This window comes from Pyxicephalus adspersus, chromosome 2 (assembly GCF_032062135.1).
Source record: "Pyxicephalus adspersus chromosome 2, UCB_Pads_2.0, whole genome shotgun sequence".
Lineage (NCBI taxonomy): Eukaryota > Metazoa > Chordata > Amphibia > Anura > Pyxicephalidae > Pyxicephalus > Pyxicephalus adspersus.
In genome coordinates this window covers 128,244,688-128,268,447 of record NC_092859.1, presented here as the reverse complement: position 1 = coordinate 128,268,447, position 23,760 = coordinate 128,244,688, and the positions used below count along the sequence as shown (strand labels likewise).

The 23,760-nt window shown below is 35.9% G+C and overlaps 1 long non-coding RNA gene across 1 annotated transcript; it reads right to left on the bottom strand.

The window, feature by feature from the left end:
• Positions 1–2,103: 2,103 nt before the first annotated feature.
• Positions 2,104–21,178, bottom strand: LOC140324453 (uncharacterized). Its single transcript, XR_011919540.1, has 4 exons — positions 21,022–21,178; positions 11,336–11,445; positions 10,361–10,514; positions 2,104–2,353 (listed from the first exon to the last, which is right to left on the bottom strand). It is a non-coding gene; the product is annotated as an uncharacterized lncRNA (long non-coding RNA).
• Positions 21,179–23,760: the final 2,582 nt, after the last annotated feature.

The window sequence follows — 23,760 nt, the reverse complement described above, 5'->3', positions numbered from 1 at the left end:
GATCTGAGCACAACCAAGGCCATCTTATAACCTTGTAACACTGACATCAATGCTGTTACTGGTCCATTATTAAAAAAAACTTTTTTGTACATCAAGTATTGAACAGTGTTTAAATATTTGAATAAGGCAAAATACTGCTAATGCAAGATGTGCAGTTGATCCTAAGAGGGAAGCTACTTCACCTTAATGTAAGAGTGTCACCTTAGAATATGTGTTAATCAAAGTTCTAGACACACAACATTGCATTTCCAATAATGTGAAAACTGTATTTAAGAAATTCTGTTGTCAATAGCAGATAATGGAATTAACATTTTCACTCTTCTGTTGTAGTATAGGAGTAGTAACAAGACAAATTCACATTGTTGCATCATGTTCCTTGGTAAACAAAATCTGTTGTGCCTGGATGTGGGAGGTTTTGGTTACTGGGACCCTTTAGTAACAAGACAAATTCACATTGTTGCATCATGTTCCTTGGTAAACAAAATCTGTTGTGCCTGGATGTGGGAGGTTTTGGTTACTGGGACCCTTCCTTAAACAGAAGCATGTGTGGTTGGTTTTAAATTACAGTGAAATCATGATATTGGTTCAGCAACATAATATGGAAACTTTAGATTGTTAGCTTTGCACTAGGCAGGCAGCTGGAAAGGCTATGGTTGATAGACAGGCAAGAGGGAAGTGGTAGTAGAGAGTTTTGGTAGATATGGGGCAATTGGCAGACAAAATGGGGTAAGAACAAGCAGTCTCAGTGTGATTGTGTTGATGAAAGGAGTCAGGAAGACACTGGTTGAAACAACACAGAAAATAGTCAGAACTGCTCCTTTGCCCCATGGGATGTTGGCCCAGACATGTGTTTCACCTTGTAAAAATAATTCACGCCTTGATGTTGTGAGCATAAGAAGGTCTATTAAATTGCACATCTGTGCACAAGTGCATGCCGACTGATGCACGAACACACTAGCACATTTTGCATGCAATCATAGGACCATGCACATCCACGAACTGGATGCCTATTACCTCTATAGATAAAGTAAGGCTATGTTCAGGGTCCAAGAGGTTGTGGTGTGGTTACCACTTCCTCATGCTAGCAAACCACTGCCTTGGGGGAGATGCTAAAAGTAGTTTCTCCTCGGAGCAGCTCCATAGAGAATGAATGGGGGCAGCAGTAAGTGGTCCAGTACTGCTCACTTCTTCCAGTTGTCATATTTGCAGATGAAGTCTGTACTACTGACTGAGCAGCTGGCAAGGTGTCAGCCATCGGGAGCTGCATGAGATTGCTTGATTCCGAGGCAGGTGTGAACCTACCTTAATATTAGTACTGGTAGGTTGCTCATGGTATTCTGAAAATATATGGTGTTTATGAGCTAAATTGCCCTAAATCAGTAACACTTGGTTACCAAAAAAGAGATCATTCGTTGCACTCTCATCATAAGCATCAGCAAATTATCAAATTGTAATAATATTCATGAATAATATAGTAAAGCCCTGCTGTAGGACATGAAAGGTTGGCTGATTATCAAGATGCATGGATTTTAAAGTGAAAACGTCTCCAAATATAAATTTTTTGTATTCCAAAAAGCTAAGAGCCTATTACCTAAAATTGTGAAACAAGCAAAGTACATTACTCACAACAATCAATCAAAATTCACTTTACCAAACACAGACCAGTACAATCTAATAGGTTGCTATGGGTGCAGCAATTTACACTTACCACTGCTTTAATGCATGCACCCAATAGTAGCACAAATATGTCCATGTACTAATAAAACATTGGCACTGAATTGACTCTGTTTCTTGTTTAAAAATAACTTGATTCAAATAATGTAATCAGCTCTTGTTTGTTTGTTCAGATTCTATAATGTGGGATAAAATATTTTTTTTTATTTATCCTAAAGATTGTATATTTTTCAGCCTCTCGTTTTTTAACATTCTGACAAGTTTCAAAGATTTCAGTGCTTGATGCCATCCAAATGAAATGTTGAAATTGATTGGATGTCAAAGATGACAGGTGCATTGGCGTGTCAAAGATTTCTCGATTTTCGGGTTCTTTTGCAAGCCAAACATTTTTATCTGTTTATTGGTGATATATATTAGAGCAGAAAATGATTTACTTATTTAAATTTCATCTTTATTTATTTTTTCTACTTGTACAAAGGCATTTCAAATGACAATTCTAATATTTTGCAGAGTTAATGTAAACCGTTAACAAATCCAGAATTAAAAGAGAATTATTTTCCTTCTGGTTGAGATCTTCATTATTTACCCAATAAACTTTGGGAAGAAGAGGGCGCAGAGGATATTAAATAGGGTCTTTGAGGACATGTCAACTCTGAGTCAGTAAGATGCTTCTTTTCTTCTAAAAAGAAAAACAAATGGAGGCATGGTCAGGGATCTAAGCCAGAACTAAGAAATAATAGAAAGTTTTACACCTACAAATAAACTAGAATACATGCACATAACAAGTATCAACCACATCTCATTATAGGTCCACTTGGGGAAGAGTTAAAATACTTAGCATAGTTTAGGAAACATTAAACCATATTTCCGTTTTCTTGTTTGATAATGTGGATAGGAAAAGCTATGGATATAAAGCAATGACCCAATCTGTTCACAAATATCTCTCTACACAGATGAAGTACCAGGAAGGACAACATCAAATGATGGAGAAGGACACTAAAGAGAATATGGAAATACCACCACCATGGTAGTTATAGGGCATGCACTCACAAATACATTGGACCCTAGTATAATCTAGTGGTCAGCACGGGTGATCTGTAATTCTAGGCATGGCTCGGTGTCCTTCGGTCTCAAAATGATCATTACACCCAGAAACCTGTTGAATGGAGTGCAATGCTGGACACTTACCTGTTGAGATTGAGACATTTAACTTTTGTGCTGTGTAAGCATTTATACTAAAAAATCGTAATAAAGCAACCTGCACTATTATCTGATTTGTTCTTTCACATCCTATGAGTGAGGTTTTTTTTAAGAGTTGATGACATCAATACGAGACTGGAGGATACTGCCAACACCTGGAACTGGTGAATTATAGATCACATATGTGTTTGAGTTCATACTAGGGGCAAACCCTCTGTTGAGGGCCCATCCTATTACTACAGTGGTGTCATCATACATGGTTGGCTCTGCTCCTTCCTGGATCCTTTTTTATAAAAAGGGATTACTTGAGGATTGGACACATATTGGACTGTTGCTTTGGTGAGAAGCATGGTACCTTCCTGAGTGTGCTGTTTTTAATTAATATTTTTAATTTTTTCTTATTTTGTGGTATTTTTGTCATAGTGTTTCATTATATTATAGTGTACTTTTTGGTTGGATTTAAGTTCTGATCCCAGATTACTTTACCTGTCATTGACAAATATAGTAGGTCACTGAATGATTGCAGCTGTCATCGTCAAGTGGCTGGATTGGCTGGCTATCAGATGATGACAACTGTCATTGTGTGGCAGCTGGATTGGCAAACCTTACTACAACTGTCATTAAATACCAATTCCTGCTTGGCATATCTTATTAGAGGTTAGCTTCCTCCACTGTGCCAACCTGATTCTATCTTCCAAAGTTTTACTGTTTCAACACCTTTAATGACAATGATGAAAGTTGCATCATTTGTAAATTCATGTTTGAAACAAGTAGTGCATGTTTGTCCAAGCATGTTATAGCTCCTGAAAAAAAGCTCTCAAGCCTATACTTTAAGAGGACATTATGGGACTTTTTAGGTATAAAACTTAAAATTACTTTTTTACTTATGCCAATCCTAAAATGATAAAAGAACAAAATATATAATTACATATGTGAGCAATATCTCATTCATTGCAAAAAATATATAACGTGTTCCTCTAAGTGTTTTGCATGACTTGCTCAGGAGAAACACCATGTTTGCATATTATAGAATCATATATATTCCAAAATGACCCGAACTTGGTGACAAATTGTAGGAACATCGGTGCCCTATATAAAAAAAGCATCCAGGACATCAAATCAATTGGTTAAATGTAGTCCCAGTCCGTAAAAACAGCCTCTATGCACGAAAGATCAGGCGATAATCCATTGTTGCATTTATGCTCCATATTCAAAATCGCGTTGATCCGGAGTACTCCTGTGGAGATTGCATTTCAAGATATATTGTTATATTTTTTTCAGGCAGCTCCAAAGTCAGTGAGCACATTTGGTGTGGAAGGAAAATACTTACATAATTGTTTCTAAAATTCGTAACAATCAATAAGATCATTGTCTACAGTAAATTACTTTTTGTCCTTTAGTAAATGTTAAAGTAAAATAAATGTTCTTTAAAGTAAGGAACTTCTGCGAATGAAGCTTTTGGCAGTTGGTAATTATGGCTTTTAGTCCTGCAAACCGAACCGCTTGAGCTGTATTCTCAAAAGTCACCAAGTTAATTTCTTGTATCTTTTCTTGTGCAGAGGATGTATCAAAAATTTCCTTTAAAAGCAGTATATGTGACGCAATAAACAAAATCGGAGTAGAGAAGCATAGGTATTTGTAAAAAAACAAATGAAAAAAAGGTGAATCTGTAGAATGATTTTGCTTAAATAATTGCAATATAAGCTTCTGATTTTCCGCATCCATACAAAACTGATTTGGTGTCTTTCTTATATTTATAGATTGATAACATGAAAATATTAATTATAGCTACTTGGTTTATTATATTTAAAATCATATCCTGTAATGTACCAAGTGACTTAAAATACAAACTCAAGCCTTCACAATGGACCCTACAAGGGTTTATACTCCATTCATTAAAGCATTTATGATTTCTAATTCAAGGTTTGACCAGCATAATTCTCTGTGGAACAGAGTGCATTGAGATCCTGTAGACACTTAAAGCAGGTACAAAATAACTTATTTATATGTCCTCTGTAAAGCCAAATGGGTGCTGCACAGATGGGTCAGTAAAGTGATGGAGGAGATGGTAGTAGGAGTGAACAGTGTGCTTCAATAAAAAGAGGTGGGAGTAAGGAGAGAGAAGCCTCTCTTCCATCTGGAGCCTGGCACATTCACTGCCAGCAAATTGGGCTCCCGCATGGTCTAATTTCTGTTTCACCACAGACTGCAAGCACGGCTGGGATAAAAAGAAGAAAAAAAATCTATGCAGGAGGCTGCAAGAGCACATAGAGTCTGTTCTGAGCTCCTTCCACAGGCAGACAGAAATCAATAAATCAATAGAAAATGTTCGTTGGCTGTAAAATGGGTAGAGAAGCCAATGTCAAGCTGCTTTAAGATGGATGGACAGTAGGCTTGCAGTCTGCAGTAAGGCCAGAGGTGACTATCACCTTGAGATGAGATTGGCGACCAACAGCCTAACAATCTTTTGAACCCTGAGTTTATCATTAGGCAGTAGGGCCGAGTTAAAAGACAGTATATATATATATATATATATATATATCAGTAATACAGTTCCTTCCCTGCTTGTTCTGTTTTACTGGTAGTTTGGACGCCAGGGCTAGGCAGCTGTCCTTCCTTTGCCTGCTGAGCTACTTCATTGAAGGGAAGGCTACAGGAGATCGAATCAAAAATGACTAGATGCCTTGTGGCAGCAAGCATCGATTGAAAGGAGTGGGGAGTTTCTGCCAGACAGTTGGAGTTTTTCGTTAATACAAAAGGCTTTAACATAATACACTTAACATTTTCATTTATCACATTTTTACCCTTTTTCCTTTAGAGAAAAGGGGAGGAAGTGGGCACATCATATGTTTAGTATAAATAAAAATATTCTCTTGAAGACGCAGTAATCCAGTGCATCTCTATGTATCTGTCCTTTGTTTAGCTTCCCCGGTTCAATCACTCTTCTTCCTAATGATCTTCTGTGTAGTGTAAACCCAGCAGTCAACAGACAAGCACAGATATCTGTATGCTTCCCTGTGGCTGTTTCCCATTGCTCATGACAAAGTTCTGCCTCAGCAATAGCAAACACATTTTATTCTTTACTCTAAAGTCACTGAACATTTACATGCAACTGATGTCCTCCACTGAAGCCCCCACAGCACTTTTCCAGATGAGAAGAAATATTCTTCTGAAACAATACACTTGTAGTGGAGTATGATTCAATATATCCTTTAATGCGCTGTAAAAAATACAATAATCAGCGTAATTGTCTATATACTATGGGTCTAAACACACATACGTTTTCGATATTGCCATGGACAGACATGACATCCATTTTTGCTAATTAATTTTTACAGAAAAGGATAGTTCATTCCCCTTAAAAGCTTTTAAAACTGATAGAAGCAACAGTATTTCAATCATGAGAGATGTATTGCTCAACGCCAAATCATCATTCATAAAGGAATCATTTCTTGACCCGGTTTTAGGAAGTTGTGGCAATTTGTATTGAACTCATGAATCACATTCTAAACTAACATACCAACTGTAATGGAGATTAAAAAACATAAAGTTCCATACACTGAAATAAAGAGCATTTTAATGTTACCCCTCAGCTAAAATTGGACAATAAAGTCTGACTGTTTGGTACGAGCAGTAGCTTGAATGCTCGATGTCGGACAAAATACACATTTTGATATATTCCATTTATGAAATCTGTTTTCCCTGCCAAAGTATTAGTAATTTTATTTTGCTAGTCTTGTGATCCTACCCAGACAACACAGCAACATCAGTTTCCTTACATTTTTCTACTGTAGTAAAAGTGTATATAAAGCCATAGATATGTTTGGCATCATGTTTCACTGTATACAGTTTTTTATTATTGTGTTGCAAAGTTTCTTACCTGGGGATCCTTCGATTTAAGCAATTCCTATTACATGATGACACCTCTAAAGGCTGCCTGCTGTCTCACAATTAGCAGCAGAATTTTCACCCTGCAGGGTATGCACCTTTAGTTGGCTGTTGAGCTGCCCATCAGATAGGCAGTAGGGAGGATCAAACCCTACCAGGTTCGATCTGAGTTTGTCCCAATTCAGAGAACCTAAGTTTAAATCTCTTTAAACTATATAGGGGCAAGATCTTGCAAACATTTTCTGTCCATTTTTAAGGCTAAAAGGAAAACTATTGTCAAAAAGCTCATAAGGGAAACATGCACTGCCATTGGAAGTCCATGCTGTTTTTATGTTGCTTTTAGACTATGAAATTTATAATTTCATTATGTTTTTAAAAACGTGTGACATAAATATTTTCTTTTAATATCACTTTCCTAAAAATGCCAATGCCATAGTCTACTTCGCACAGTTTTTTTTTCTGAAGCTGACAAATTTGGGCACTCTAATATTGTTTGGAAAAATTACTCCCTGGAGTCATCCTTTTTGTCACAGCTTCTGAAATCTCAGACTTCACACCAGCACTGAGTGCAGAGACACAAAGCTTTGTAAGCAGTGCCAGAGAAAAGGAAGCTAAAATTGCACATTCTATGGCAATGGCAGGCCAGAGGATTGCAGAATATTTTGCACTGGCTTTTGCATAGGCTCAATGAATACTTTTTGTATTTATTCATACCCTTATTATGTTAACATTTATGATCTGATTGGCCTGCAGGTATTGGAGGGAACACATGGATGGAATAGACTTTAGAGATTAAAATTCAGTCATCAATTTAGAATTCTGTTATTATCTTAACACCAGAGATCAGGGCTGTTATTAGGAGGAACAAGGGGTACTTCTGCCCTGAAAATAAGCCTAATATTTGCAACTAAATCTTGGACTTTTAAACACAGGGAAGGAGGCTCAAGAAGCTTATCTAGTCAGAAAGTTTGATGGCTGTTATGCATAAGATGTATTAGTGATTGATTCACTGAAAAAGTTTGGAATGTTAACTTAGCAAAGTAAGAATTACTCTGCAATGGATAGCTTATTTAGCTTATAAAATAAGAAAATTCAAATTCCAAAGAACACAAAAAAAGCATGATTTGTGCTTGTGCACCATTAGATGGCGGAAGTCAGAAGAACTTTACTTCATTTACTTAGCTAAGTGAATCATCCCTTACCGAATAATTAGTCAGTTTGCTAAGTGAACAGCATGAATTAGTTAATATATCCCTATACTCCATTTGTCATAGTAAAAAGTGTTTCCCTGCATTTGAAGATTCCTGGAAAAACACTTAGATAAAAGCTAAGTGAGAAGCGACAAAACCCCCATTTAATAGGACTTTTTCAACCACAAATACGTCAAAGAGGTTTTACTCTCTGGTGAAATATCTTATTTTCCTTCATCTGTTTGTGAACTGAAGGCAGCTAAAAAACCAAGTGGTGGATATAGAGGAATTATTGGGTTTGTTGACTGGAGAATGCACTCTTCTAGAACAATATTTTAAAACTAATGTATTAAACTGGTTATGCACAATACATTCACAATGTATAATCTCTGCACATGCCTTTTTTCGATGTACCAAAACTACTCAAAATGGAGGCAACAAGGGGTGGTGAACCTTTTGGAGCTAAAAGAAGTAAAGAATTTGTCAGCAGACATTCGGCAGTGTGAGTTTTCCTTGGTGGTGGGCACCGTTAAAAAGGAATGTAGAGGACAAATGACAATATGGTAGGCATTACTGCAACAATCAAAAAGTGACCAAAATATACTTTGGTGAGGTTTATTTTCAATAGTAAACAGCAGTATAAATAGATAGCCAGGTTTTCTGATGGCTCTACCCTTCAGCTTGGCTGCCACTCTGACAGTCATTCCTTATTAAAGCTCTCCAAGAGTGGAGAAGTCACACTTTCATCAGTGAACCTGGGTCATCGAGCTATCCTGGAATAGATCTGTTCCAGGATTAAAAACATTTTCTAACAAATACTAAATGACTATTATGAAATCTATTCCAGGTTTGCTGAATCTTCCAGGTTCACTGATAAAAGTGTATCTTCTTCAGCCTTGCAGAGCCATTGTATAAGAAACACAACATATTATTTGATCTGTACATAATGTCAATTCAAATAAAGAAGTATTAAAAAATATTAGAAACTGTCCCTGTTTACCCTTAGTTACCTGTTAGTCAACATTGCTTGGTTCTTTTTAACTCATTCTTACTCTCTTTACTTTTATGACATTTTTGCAGCATTCTGCTGTTATTTGCTCTCTGTAAAAGCACATGTAAACTATGTAACATAGTTTTCATCCATTTTGTTTTTTTTTTTTTTAAAAAAAAACACAAAAAAGAAAAGGTTCTATTTCATTTGGAAAAAAAAATGTGTAAAAATGTGTAAGAAAATGTAATATAGAATAAAACATTGCGGTTATCATAGGCCTAATGATGGTCTTGCTCTGTTTTACCATGATCACTATGACTATATTGGTTTAATCATGTCATACCTGCACCCCATTCAGTCATTCGTTTTCAAGGCACTAGCAGCTTTAATTTCCCCACCAACATTTAAGGCTTCTCTAATGGGGATGTACAAGTATTTTCTGCCCATCTCAAGAGAAGGGGGACACAAATAGGTATAGTCACCTTGGGTGATAGAAAAACTTTTCTTGGCTCGGAATTTACTAGATAGATTGTGATACACTTAAAATATTTATGACACCATAAAAAGAAAATGTTGTTAGCCTTTCTCTCCTCTAAATTTTATAATACATATTTATTGCGGTGAAATATGCAACAAAAATAACATATACCACATATGAAGAATTGTTTCTACTGCACACGGTACTCACAATAAATAGAGCTTTCAGTGGCAGATAGAGCTATCGCAAATAAAGATGTTCAGCAATATTTTATATAATGTTCTGTTGGTCCAGGGTGAGTAGTCAGGTTCCAGGTATATAAGATATATAAAAGAGTGAAGGGATAATAAAAACAATAGGAACTGTGCCTTAAGCCAACAGTGTCCAAACAACAGGGAGACTTGGCATTTTAAGATTTTATTGTGAAATGGATTTTCCACAGTAAAACAAACAGCAAAAACTGAGTTCCAGTTATTGGTTTCTTACACCTATGTTACCTCCCTTACTCTTTGTATAGATTACTGTTTATATATGTGTTTATGAAAGATTTCTCAGTTACTTTTCTGAATGTAGAGAATTGATCAAAATAATATATATATATATATATAAATATATATATATATATATATATTGGTTATGGTTATGAGCAGTGTATGCTATGAAATTATGTAATTCACTATTGTTTTAAATAATATTAAACAAGAGTTTAACTGGATGATTGAAGGAATCACCGCCTTATTCTAATCCAACCTTTCTCAACTTTTTTTTAGATGGGGGAGCCCTTATATTAACTTTCAGGTCCTCAGGGAACCCCTAATATAATTACTATATCCACAGATCACAGTACATTATCATGGTTGTCACAAGGAAGAAAGCCTCTTACATTGCTCCTTTTACATTGGGAAGAATGTTACCATACAGATAACGAAAAATACTGACCTGACAGGTACAAAGTGCTCATTTCTCAAGGAACCTCTTGCAACCTCTGGAGGAATGTTGGTTGAGAAGCACTTTTCTAATCCAAGCAAACACACCTTAAAAGAACCAGATTGTCTGTTTTATGGAGGGGGGAACATTAATCTTGAGTGTCCACCTTAAAAAAATAATTGTCATTACTATATGATATATGAAATATATTTCCCTCAAGCATTGTATTTGATATCCCCTATGGAAACTGAAGCTTTTTCTGTATAACACATTGGCTATTTTTTTTAGATTTTTTTCAAAAGGAATGAGTATCACCTTGGAGGAATATGTCAATATATGTTTGAGGGATATACATCATTGCTAATATATATATATATTTTTGTATGATTTTATATGTGATAACAGGGGTCGGCTGTACTAACGCTAGATTTCCACCACCCAAGGCAACCCTGTATGATTTAGAAAAAGTACCTCGAGAGGGGCTTTAAAAATAGGAAAAAAGGTATTGCAGGTAGAAAGAAATATTCTGAAATGGTTAATTCCTTTTTATTAGGGATTGCTGTAATCAATACTTGAAACACATGAAAGGTGTTGTCAGGTCATTTTACCTTGCAAATAGAAATAAAAGCATAAATCTACTAACCATCTTTCTAAATGCAGATGACTGTTAACATATTCTCTTTCCAAAATGATAGTCACTCCAGCAATTAAATAATACAATGGTCCTGATTTATTAAAGCTCTCCAAGGTTGGAGAGAATACACTTTCACCAGTGAAGCTGGGTGATCGAGCAAACCTGGGATGGATCTGGTCCAGGATTCAAAACATTTGCTAGCAAATAGCAAATGACATTGAGGAAATCCATTCCAGGTTTGCTTGATCACTTAGCTTCACTGGTGAAAGTGTATTCTCTCCAGCCTTGGAGAGCTTTATTAAATCAGGCCCAATGACTTAACTGTATATCATATACTAGTCTTATACACCTACCTGAAAATATAAGAAGAACATTCTTCCCTAGTGGGAATCTTCCAGGTCCATGTATTTCAAATGCAGTAATTGATTCCACCTAGTTACTGCTTGATTGAATGTCAGATTTCCTGTTTAATAAATACAGCCGTATGTGTTAGCTGTGGCCATACTTGTACATTGAATAAGCCATTTCCTAAAAATTCTGATGACAAGATATATTCATTTACTCTTTCTCTGCCCTGGAGGCCTGAAATATTTTAGCATGCCATAAATGAAGACCTGGGGCCACAATATGTATATATATATATCCAATCACGTGGATATATATAGCCAATGGAGAATCTAGAATTTATGGTTTGCATGATAAGAGAAAAAAGTCTTTCCTTTTGAATTCCAAAAACACAAAGGCTACCCAACAGAGGAAAAACAACCAAAGGCTGTTGAACACTACAATTTGAGATCAGAGCTTTTAACACAGCAGCCTGTTGACACACAACTTTTTGCATCCCCATCTATAATCTGTGTGTATAGGGAAGTTTGGAGACCTAATAATGACATCTAAAATAAGTTATTTGATAAAAAAAAAACTAAAAGGTTTTATTTCAAAATTTCATAAGCATGTTGATGAGGAGGTAAAGGAAAGAACTGGAGAAGGAATATGATAAACTAAACTTCAGCTTTAAACAAGGAAAATTCATAAGAGAGTTTGACATTATTTGACTTTACAATGGCCATTTGTATGGCAATCCTGTTAAAACAGTCCACAAAAAATATGCAAGGAATATGTTTGCAATCGTGTTTTACATGTTCATTTATTTTTCTTTTTTTTTACATAATTACATTGTAAAATGAAAAACTGTACCTGTAGTGACCATTTTCATGTCATCTAAAAGTCAGTATGAAATAGAATGTGGATACACAGGTCGTATATCAAAAAATACATCAGTATTGATTCCAACCCTTGCAATCAATAGAATTTTATGTCTTATGAGTTATGCATGACTTTAGTTGCATTTAGGTTAGCAATATATTGCTAATTTAGCACGCAATTTCATTATCATCATTTGTATGTTGCTAATTATATTTCATTAACAATGTATAAAACCAACACATGAAAGTCTTTAATACAAAGAAAGAAAGATAAACTAATGATTTCTGTGTAATTTTATGGGATTGCATTACATTATATAGCCATTTGTAATTAGCTGCTATGAGCAAGGTTTTTGATTTACTGTTGCTCTGTAACCTATACCACAGTCAGAAAAATGACACTGCCACTTGCAGGAGTGATGCAGCTCATGGAAACACTGCTTTGATTTATTGGTTCAGTTACCATGATGGACTGCACTCAGGCTGACTGACTGAGAATTATGGGAGATATAGGTTAAGAGCAGCTTTTGGAGCACTCTTGCCTGAAACAAAGAACTTATGAAGGGAAATGTGTAAAAGCAGTAGCAGGAAACTCGGAGTTATGGATGCATTAGTGTGACATGATTAAAACAAAACTGAACAGCTAAATACTAGAAGGAAATAAATATATGAGGGCTGTACTGCCAGGTTTTGTATTATATATTCATGTGTGTGAATAGTAAATGGAAAAGAAAAAAATTGATAAATAGATTTTCTTCTTCTCTGTCCTATCAGCATGTGCCCCACACAAAAACACACATGATTATTGGCTGCTTGTGCTTGACCTGGGGGATCTCAGAGGTGCCTTCCTCCAAAAACAGCTGCTATGTCCCCCCCACACTCACTTTGTACCCCCGAAATTAAACACATACCACCATTTGCAGTTTAAGTGGCTGTAGCAGCCTTTTTTATTTAACAATATACAAATAACTGTAGACATTCATAGAACATGAATAATAATATCACCCTTGATTGCAGGTTCTTAAAGGCATTCCTCGTCACCACATTTCAACCTCTTGGGGTCTGCCACCATTAAACCTCCTTGTTCCCAGCTGCACTCCACCTCTTCAGGAACACCAGCAGCCCCATACCAACTTCATCACTCGTAGATGCCCTCAAGGACTTCCCAACTGCCAGCCCCTACAACCCAACAAATCCCCAAAATTCCCTTAACAAGGTGGGTGAGCTGGGTTTTTTTAACTGTTGTACCACCAACACTCCCTGCTCTTTCCATCCACCCCTTTTTAAACTCCTCCGCCTCACTTTCCTGAAAACAATTTGAAACAACCAATCCTCACACCTCTCTGGTCCCCTGACCCCCAGTCATGTTCCCCTTTTGGCCCATGCATTTTCTTTTGGGCTCCAGACTCCCCTTTCCTTTCTTCTCTTTCTCTAAATCCACTTTACAGAAACTACAATAGGCTAATATAACAACTCTCCCTTTTTTATCTGTGTAAGCATCTTCAAATTCTGATATTTAGGACCATTTCAGATCTGCAGTGGACTGCAGAATTCTGCCAAAGGCACAACTGCAGTCCTAACTGCTCCCATTCAAGAGAATGAAAACTTTTAGGAACTAAATCATGCATGTTGTGGAGGACCAGGCACAGTGCTAGAAAGCCACAAGTCACTTTTGGCCATGCAGTTCCTTTGGTTGCTTTGCCTTTGGTGGAAGAACAACATGGCAACCGCAGCTTCATGCAAAAGTGTTCACCTCTTTGCTGCTCCTGGGCACACAGCAGAAGTTTGCTATGCTCCAAAGAGCAGCCAAATATTATGTATTTTACTTCAGGTATGAAAGGGGCCCTATACTGACCTCTACTTGCACATTAAAAATAAATACATGAAAACCAAATTGTAAATGTAGATATTTCTTGATTACAGAATTGCTCCTTTACCTTTAGCTAAGTTACAGCATTTTTGGTTATGGCTAGTAGATGTTTCAGAGAATGTGCCTGATTTATTAAAGCTCTCCAAGGCTGGAAAGTATACACTTTCATCAGTAAAACTGGGTGATCCAGTAAATCTGCAATTAATTTTTTTAAAGTAATTTGCTATTTACTCGCAAATGTTTTTAATCCTGGACCAGATCTATTCTAGGTTTTCTGGACCACCCAGCTTCTCTGATGAAAGTGTATCCTCTCCAGCCTTGTAGCGTTTTAATAAATATGGCCCAATGAAGGAAACTCTTTTCTTTGGCTTCCAGCTCAAAAGTTAGATAAAAAGCTAAACTGAATGTGTAAATGTTTCTATGAAATTTCGGTAGTCCTTAAAGCAATTTCTTCAAGGGAAATAACCTTTCTCTCATAGCAAAATCTCCAGCCCAGATAAAGCTTCTCATAGAGTCAACGCTTGCCTGCTCTTTCCCACATGCTACATACTCATATTGGCCAGTGAGGCCAGTGATAGCCCAATGGGAGATTGTTAAGGAGGCGATAGGCAGTCATTTTATGTGCTTGTCAGAAAAGTCTGAGATTTGGTTGTGCCAGGGAGATTTTCGAGGACAGAACCATCTCTTTCATTCCCTTTTTACCGTCTCCTGCTTTGGATATGTGTTGGTAGAGCGTCCTAGTTTTACTTATTCTGTGAGCTGTGCTGAAAGGTAACTTGTAAACTAATTTATAGTAACTGACAAGTCTAATGAACCATGGAGTCTGTTTACTACCAAGGAAACTCCACATCTGATAAATGTTTTTTTTTTGGAACTGATCACCATTGATCACCAGGCCAAACAGAAGGGAATATTGCTAGTAGGGTGGACAGGGAGCAAAACAAAATGACAGAATATCTAACCTGTCCGACCTTTATATAAAAAATAAAATAAAAAATTACATTACATTTTAAGTTAGGTAGAAGCAGGTGAAAGAGCTGTCACTACTTCTTATTATGCTGGCCATTGAACCCCTTGAATGCAGCAATCCCCGGATTTATAAAAATGAGACAGTGAAGACAAATTATGCAAATAATGCCTATTGTCTACTATCTTTAGAAGATACTTTATACTTAATTACATTTGCAAATAAGTGGCATATATGTTGTCATATGTCATCATACATATATACAAATCAGTTACTGGTGTAACAAATAAATTGATTTCAAGTAGGTGAAGTTGGGAACTGTACAACACTGGTTTATATGATTGACAGTAGGCCATGGCTACATTGGTTGTATTGTGCTACCATCATTAACAAATAAACCTTCTTATGCTTTCTTTAAACGGTAGTCTCTTGGACTATCCACACCTGATCTGTCACTACTTTTCAATAAGCGGGGATTAATGAAGTAAAAATGTATCCGTGACCATGTGTTTATGTTTTACAATAATGTATGCAATCTATGGGTACAAGGTGTCTGGTTGTATTGCTCTATTCCTCTTATTCTTTTTCTGTAGAGAAGCAATGCACATACATGTATGGAGTTTGTATTTGTCTTTAGTAAATACCAACTACACATTAGGAACTATTGCTGGGATGCTGTGATTCATTTTTCAAACTTGCAAACGGCTTTATCTTGACTTTAGATTTGTCAAAATAAGTATACTGGTTTGCAAATAGTCAAAAAATAATTATAACAAAAAAGACATGATTGAAAAAAAAAACACACAGTAGTAGATAGCAGTGCCTTAAAACCTTAACCACCTGCAAAACATTTTTTGTTGTTTTTATGGATTTGAATAGATTGTTGAGGATAGAACCACTGATACGATTTTACTGCTGTCTACACTTTTTTGTAAGTCAAAGAAACGTTCGCCTTATCAAGTGTGAGGCACTACCTGCTTGCTCTTGGTCCATGAAAAGAAAGAAATTTGTTTGGTCCTTTTTTGGTACTTATAAAAAATAAATGTTCCAAAAAGTAATAAAGCTGAAATTAAATCTATAAAACACGTGTGTAAACACTTCGTACTGGGTAAAATAAGGAAGCTGATATTGCTGGCCTCCATCAGGAAATACCAGCTGCCTTCGGGTTATGATATCTGACCTAAATGCTTGCTGTGGATCAGAACCTCAAAAATTATTGAAACAATTGGATTTGAATTGCAGGCAAAAGGTTTGTAATTTAAAATGTTAGTTTAGCTCTGGCAGTCTACATACAAATATTTCCAATACAGGTTTCCTTTAAAACCTTTCTCTTTTGCCTTGCTTCAGCACATGCTTTATTAGTTTACTAGTCAATGATGATCTCTGTAAGCATGATTGTAGTGATTTAGGTAATCCTTTTGAGCATTCAGAGGAAGTAGAATAGCGCAATGTGAAATAGACTGCAATTGTTATCCTATTTTCTACCTGTGACCTGGCCTCCAGGAATGGAATGTGTTTTTGCTGAACGAGGAGAGTAAAGTTGTTTAACTCCTGTAATCATTCTTCCAAAATGATACCCAATAAGTGGGAATATTTTTTTTCAATATGTCTCTTGCAGTCATTATAAGCTTGAAGCCTTTAGACTACTTGTACAATTTATTAGAATTCATACAATTTCAAGAATCAAACTCAACCCTGAATATCCAGCACCTCTATCCTGGAATAATGATTTTACTTGCTTGTAAACACATTTACATAAACATAGTAAAAAAAAATTATAAAGTGATTACTTAGGATAAAAATTATCCTTTTACGGCATTGATTGCAATAATAAAACATATTATTAGTTATATGTATTATATTACTGGTGGCTGAATAGAATACCCAATAAGAAAGCTAACCTGCCAACTCTGGCAGCACAGAAGGCCCTTGTTTATTCCTCTTTATTATCATACAGTCATTTTATAGAACCATCATATTACTCTGCACTGTACAAAGTCCATAGTCATGTCACTGGCTGTCCCTCTAAGTCAATTTTTGGGGAAGCCAATTAACCTAACTGCATGTTTACGGAATGTGGGAGGAAACCGGAGTATCTAGAGGAAACCCACACAAACACAGAGAGAACCTGCAAGCTCCACAACGATAGGGTCCTGACCGATATTTGAACCCAGGACCCAGCGCTGCCTAGGACAAAGTGATAACCACTGAGCCATCGTGCTGCCCTTATAATAAGCCACCCATGTTAGCAGGGAACATTTTGTGAGCTTTTTAATAAGGTTTTTTGCACTGTTTGTAGTTCCAGCAACAATAGCAATGCTTCGCATAGATGTGTTCAATAAATTTACCAACTTGTCAGTCATCTCTGCTTGCTTTCTTTTATAATCTTACTGACAGTGTGTTTAAGCCAAGTAGATGGCTCTGTCTGCTGTGTGTCAGTATCATTTTGATGGAATGTTGGTTATGGTTCATTGTATGTATGCTGTGAACACCTTGCTGAGAAATAATGCTGTTTGTGTAGTCTATGTAGACCACAGCAGCAGCCACAATAAAATATCTGCATGCATGAATTTACCTGTTAGAGGGTTTTAATACACCACGGACATATTAAAAGGGATATATGAATTCTTCTTATATTACATTCAGCATTATGTTGTGTATGGATACAATTATTTATAATTATTTAAAAAAAATATTTGGGTGTACAAAAGTTTTTAGACAACTAGGAAATATTGGTAATAAATGTGCATAAAAATTCACAGTGGTACACAAGTAGGTGACACACACCAGGTGCAACTTGCTTTTACACAAAGTTAATCTTTCAACTTTTATTTTTTTTTGAACTTTCAAATATTTAGTGGAATGGTCTGAATCCAGGGTGAAATTTGTGTAAATATTGTGAGAGATTTCAAACAGAATCCTTAGACACATACAGGCAATCTAAAGTGCCCGGTGTTACAGGTTTGTGAAGGTTGAATTAGATTTTTTTCCATGATAGTTTAACTTTAACTTAGAGTCATGAGACTATGCAGAGCAAGGGTCAGACACATTTTATCATAATGCAACAACAGCAGTGGTTAAGAACACAAAACTTTTGCACTTCCAAAAGCATTGCTTTGTGCAGCCTGGAATACATACAGCTTTTGTAAACTATATTGAGTTATGTACAGACATTCCAGCATAAGAGGATGGGGAAGATGTTGTGCATGTTCCCATTGCTGCCTTGTTGCAGAGCCGTTACTTAGTACACCTACCCTTGTGCACATATGATGTATGTGATGGCAGAATTTGCAATGCAGCACATACAGTATACTTTAATTGTAATATTTAATGCAATCATTCAAATATGAACAAACTAAACAAATTAAAAGTGATACATTTAAACAATAGTGGTAAAAAATAGAAACAAACAAAAAAATGAACAAAAATCTTAATAGCTAGGGAAGAATGGGTTATTTGGCTGATTACGGTTAAAAAAGGAAAGTTGGAATAAATTTGATTTGAAAAAAATATGACTGGTAAGGCTGCTTTAACTGATGTAATGTGAAGAACCCTCCCTAAGTGTAAATACGATGTAACAACATGGTTGTTGCATTGTATTTTTCAGTTATACTGCAGACACTGTGTAAATTGTGTACAGAGAGAAGAAGAAGAAAAGGAAGTGAATTTCCCTAAAAGAGAAAAAAACAATAACACATAGAATGTTTTAGAGGAGTGGTGAAGGCTAAAACTAAGAAATTGTTTTTCTTTTTATCTGCAGTTTGCATATTTTCTTGAGAAATTCCCTTGATGTCATGAAAGTGATAAATGTCAGACGAGGTAGACAGAGCAAATTTCACCAAATCTTCCAACTTAGGACAGGATTTAAAACTTCTAACGTTACCCAAGCAATTTACAATAGTTTTAGTGCTCCTTTAGCTCAGTAAAATACATTACACACATTCAGCCATGTGATGGCTTTTATTGCTATAGCAATTTTAAAATAGAAAAAGAAAGCTCTGATTCCAAAAAAGACAAAACAGACAGGAAACATTTTAAGAATACTATGATGCTGGGGAATAAAAAATGTACATGGATGTGTCTAAAGCTAAAAATCAGGTGTCCACCTAGAACAAGGGTCGGCAAAGTTTTTTGGCCCCCAGGCCATTTATAGGGTGGGCCGGAGCACAGTAGGCTGGACCCGTCCTAATGGCTCTGCCCACCACCAGGATACGCCCCCTGAAGTGAAATCAGGAGAGGGATTTACCTTCAGGGAGCTTTCCCTATTTATCGCGCCGGCGGAAGTATCAATGCCGGTCGCGGTAAATAGGGGAGCAACAGCAAGGGGGTGGCACCGGAGCTCCGGCGGCTTCGGATCTCCAGCTTCGGTAGTTCCTAACGCCCCCTGGCCGATCCGCCGGCAGTCGCAGGTTGCGGGCCAGCAATAGGCCGGATCGGCCAGAACGAACTACCGGCTAGGCCGTATCTGTCCTAAAGGCCATAGTTTGCTGATCCCTGACCTAGAATAAAAAAGAAACTCTAAATCAAGTTGGCCATTGGTGTATAGCAAAAGGTTTATTTTCAAGGAACAGCAAAACAAATTCCTAGATGTTGTATATAGATGAAAAAAAGTAGAAGTTCCTGTTCTGGTCTTAACTTGAAAATTTGGATTTACTCTTTTATTCCCAATGACACTGGTAATCAGTACATTTACATGTACAGACAGCAATAAAAGCTTATCCACAAAAGTCTCAAAGAAATACTATACTACTACACTATACTTCAAAAAGTGTTTTATTAGTTTCAGTAGCTCAAATCAATGTAGGACAATGCGTTTTGAGGAACACCTGTTCATTAGTGTTACAATGAGAATAAATTCAAATTTGAATTTAAACAAAAAATCTTAAATTAGTTAAAAAAAACTTAAATTAAATTAATTCAAATATTACTGAACATAGTGCCTTTATGTAAGATTATGCAAATCAATTACAATCTATAAAACCAGCTAATTGTCTTGGGAACATTATACAGGGCTTTGGCATATATATTTTCTTTTTAATATATAGGGACCACCTAATAATTGTTTTTGGTACACAAAATAAATACATAAATATCACTCAATTATTTTATAGGTATTTTATATATATAAATATTTAAATATATATAAATTTATTGTATACCCAAGACAAATTATAATCTGAAATCTGGTGTGGCGTTCTCTTGGAGACTTTTTCTGTGAATTTCTTTTTAAGGGTCGTCTGAATAAAGGCTTTTGCTTTTCTTTATAGGGACTGGCCCCCGCAGAATTACCAAAGATGACTTTCTGGACTGTTTCATAATGAAGGAATCTGAAATAGGTTGAATCCAAAGTTTATAGTATGCATCTATTTTCAATATAAACGTGACAGTGGTTCTGCCATATGCACCATGTACAAGCCTAAACAACACAGTGTTTCCTTTTATAATACTTTTAACTTTCTAGTTTCACAAGAAAAGTAATATACACAAAATAATGTATTCTTATTATTATGATCCTTTATAAGACACGATGCAATGTAATATCCATATACATAATCTATACGCATTGTTTACCAAGTCACATTAAAAAAGACAGGCAAACCTTGTAAACATGCTGTAAATTTACCACTTAAGAAAATTACATTTCATGAGGCCATAAAGCTAAATATTTCCATTTTGAAGAAAATGCATTACGCAAGATGACTTCATGATGCACATTTAGTGTTTTTACATGTTTCAAAACATTAGTCATGAGATAAAATGATACATGAAATGGATCTTTTTCTTTATAAAGTTCAGCAAAAATATTTATGATGATAATATTCTCAGTCTTGCCACACTTGTGTGATTTTCCTAGATTCCACTTGCACAGAGCAGTAAAAAGCTGCTGTACATATATCTAGCTGGTTCAGAGAGCAGCAGATGAATAAAATAATTAAGAAGCTTTGATTGAGAATTAAAAGAATAACATATATCATGTAATACTATAAACTCACTTACCCACATTTTATTTCCTACAGTTAAAGAATCTCCTCCGTGATGCTACGGAAACATGATTTGCGATCTAATAAAGCAAAATCCTAATTTTCTGTCTTTTATCTTTTTACCCTTCTTTCGTACACCTCTTTGGCCTTGTCAAAACATATCGTTTAGTTAGAGACTAAAAATATTTTTCTATCGATTGAAGTTATTGATTTTTTTTAATCTGTACTTTGGCTTAGAGAGTTTGGGTGAAAGGTGAAAGTTCGCCAGCTTAGTCCAACGTTTTATCTGGACAGCCACAGAATGTATTGGCAGAAGATTTGATTTACCATCCCAGTCAAGAGCAACCCTGCTCTGTGCAGCCTCTGCAGGCTATGTACAAGTTAATTCCAATCATGGTTCTTGTTGACAACATCCAGATTGGTGTGTTGTCTCAATTTCCTCAATGTTTGTCCGAGGACTGCATACATTTCCAGTCTCCAACGTAAGCATGGGGGAGAAAATATCTACACTAAGTGAACCATGTCATCTAAATTATATTCCTGCAGAGCTTTCAAATTACAGAAGCACTCTTCTCTTCAACACTCTTTATCCCTGATCTTGCATAAATTAGGGACTCATCAGTCTGCAAATCTAATTCAGAAGAGCTGAGGAGGGTAAAATATTTTGCGAGTTGTGCGCTATTTTTGCAGGGACTAGTTTTGTATTTCTAGTGAATCTGTTCTAGTTTTTAGATTTAGTTTTAAAAAAAAAAGGATTTAAAAAATATCTGAATTTTAGAACCCTAAAAAAATTGCAAAATTTAGCTATACATTTTTTGATTTGTGGGTCATTATAGAATAGTTTTGTCCTACCCATAATATCTACTACATACAGTGACAACATGCATTAATTAATGAACGTGGATGTGTCACTGTAATTTACTATTTAGCAAAGGTCTGAAGCTGCCCTAAATTCAGATATAAACACACACAAATGCACAGAGCTATATATTTATTATTTAATAATTACACTGGCCTAGTGGCCATAAAGAGTTAGATCTTACACTTTTTTTTTTTTACTAATTTTTGGGTGGTGAGTCCAGAAATAACCCCAGTTTTTTGCTATCACATCCAGTTTTTACGATACAGGGTACCCTCCATTTTTGTAAAAAAACATACAAATTTTTCATAAAATGAAAAAATAATGAAATAACTTGAATGTACTGTTCATTGAAATTTCTTTTGTTCATACAAAGGATTTATTGTTACTCCATGACCTTTTTTTTTACAGTAAAACATTTTAAAAATTTTCAGGTAAGCAGTTAAGGTAAAAATTTATGCCTATAGCTTTTCCTGGAGTGTTCAGTATTAGGACAATCCCGCTGGATGCTCCAACAATAGTCAGCCATCATATGTACATCCCATCTACCCTGATACCGTCCTTGTATGACCTCCAAATCTTGGTGGAAGTCTTCACCTTGCTCATCACTGACTGCACCAAGGTTTTCCAGGAAGGTAGAAAGATGGCTATGCAGAAAATGCACCTTGATGCTCATATTGCAACCAAGCATTTTGTAGCTCTCCAAGAGTTTCTGGACAATTTCTGTGTAATTATTTGCTCATGTGTTTCCAAGTAAGTCCTTGACAATGGCTTTGAATGATAACCAAGCATTCTTTTCATCTTCTGACATTGTTCTGATGAAATGTTCAACGCTGATGAGCTGCCGAATCTGTGGACCATCAAACACACCGGCCTTTATTTTTTCAAATGTCAGGCTAGGAAATGCCAAAATTAGGTACTTGAAAAAGTCTACTTCAGTTGGCAAAGTTTTAACAAACTGCTTCATCAAACCCAGTTTCATGTGCAGATGTTTACACTCTGCACATTTTTTTAAATGCAAATGTTGTAAGTACATTAATTTGATTTGCTATAGGGCTTATACAATTCTTTGTACTTTAGCTGAGAGAGGGAAGGGCAACACTTATGGAGAGACAAGATGACAACTTGTAGGCGGAAAGAGCAAAGTTAGCACAAGGATGACCTCATCATATTTCTGCTGCTCTTCGCTTTCCAGTTAGCAGGTTGGAGGCGAGGGAATTTTAACGTATTGCTGATCTCTAACTATGCTGTGTGCCATGATTTGGTACATTTAGAAACAAATACAAATCGTTTATTAAATGAAACAGCTCCATTATATAAATTACATCTATGTGTTTAGCTGTTTGTTTAGATTTTAGTTTTAAGTAAAAAAAAACTGTTTGCAGAGTTAAAAAAACAATACAGTGATATTAGTTGATCATAGTGAATGGGTAATATTGGTATCAAAATATTTAAACATGGCTCTCAATGCAGAACTACTTTTATGTAAAGCCCTCCCTGGTTAGCAATTTGGAAAAATGCCCCGTGTGCACATAGACAGGGTGTTTCTGCAGAAATAATCAATGAATACAATGTAAGATTTCAATTGGAAACAGATTGGCAGTGGTAATTTCAGTTCTGTGAACCCAGCTTATCCAAGGACACTCAGTTTGGGTGCAAGTATTGTACTTAATCCTAACCTTAGAGGTGACTTTAATTTTCATGTAAAAATCAGATATACGTTACTGCACTACATGTCACACTCTGTGCTTTTACCATACGCACATATGGTAGACCTCCCCCATAGCAGACTTAAGAACTATCACAACCGGTGATTTCTAGTCAATATGAAAATCAGTAGATATCATCAATGAAATATTTAAGCTTGATTAATTAAAAAAAAATTTACCTTTCCGG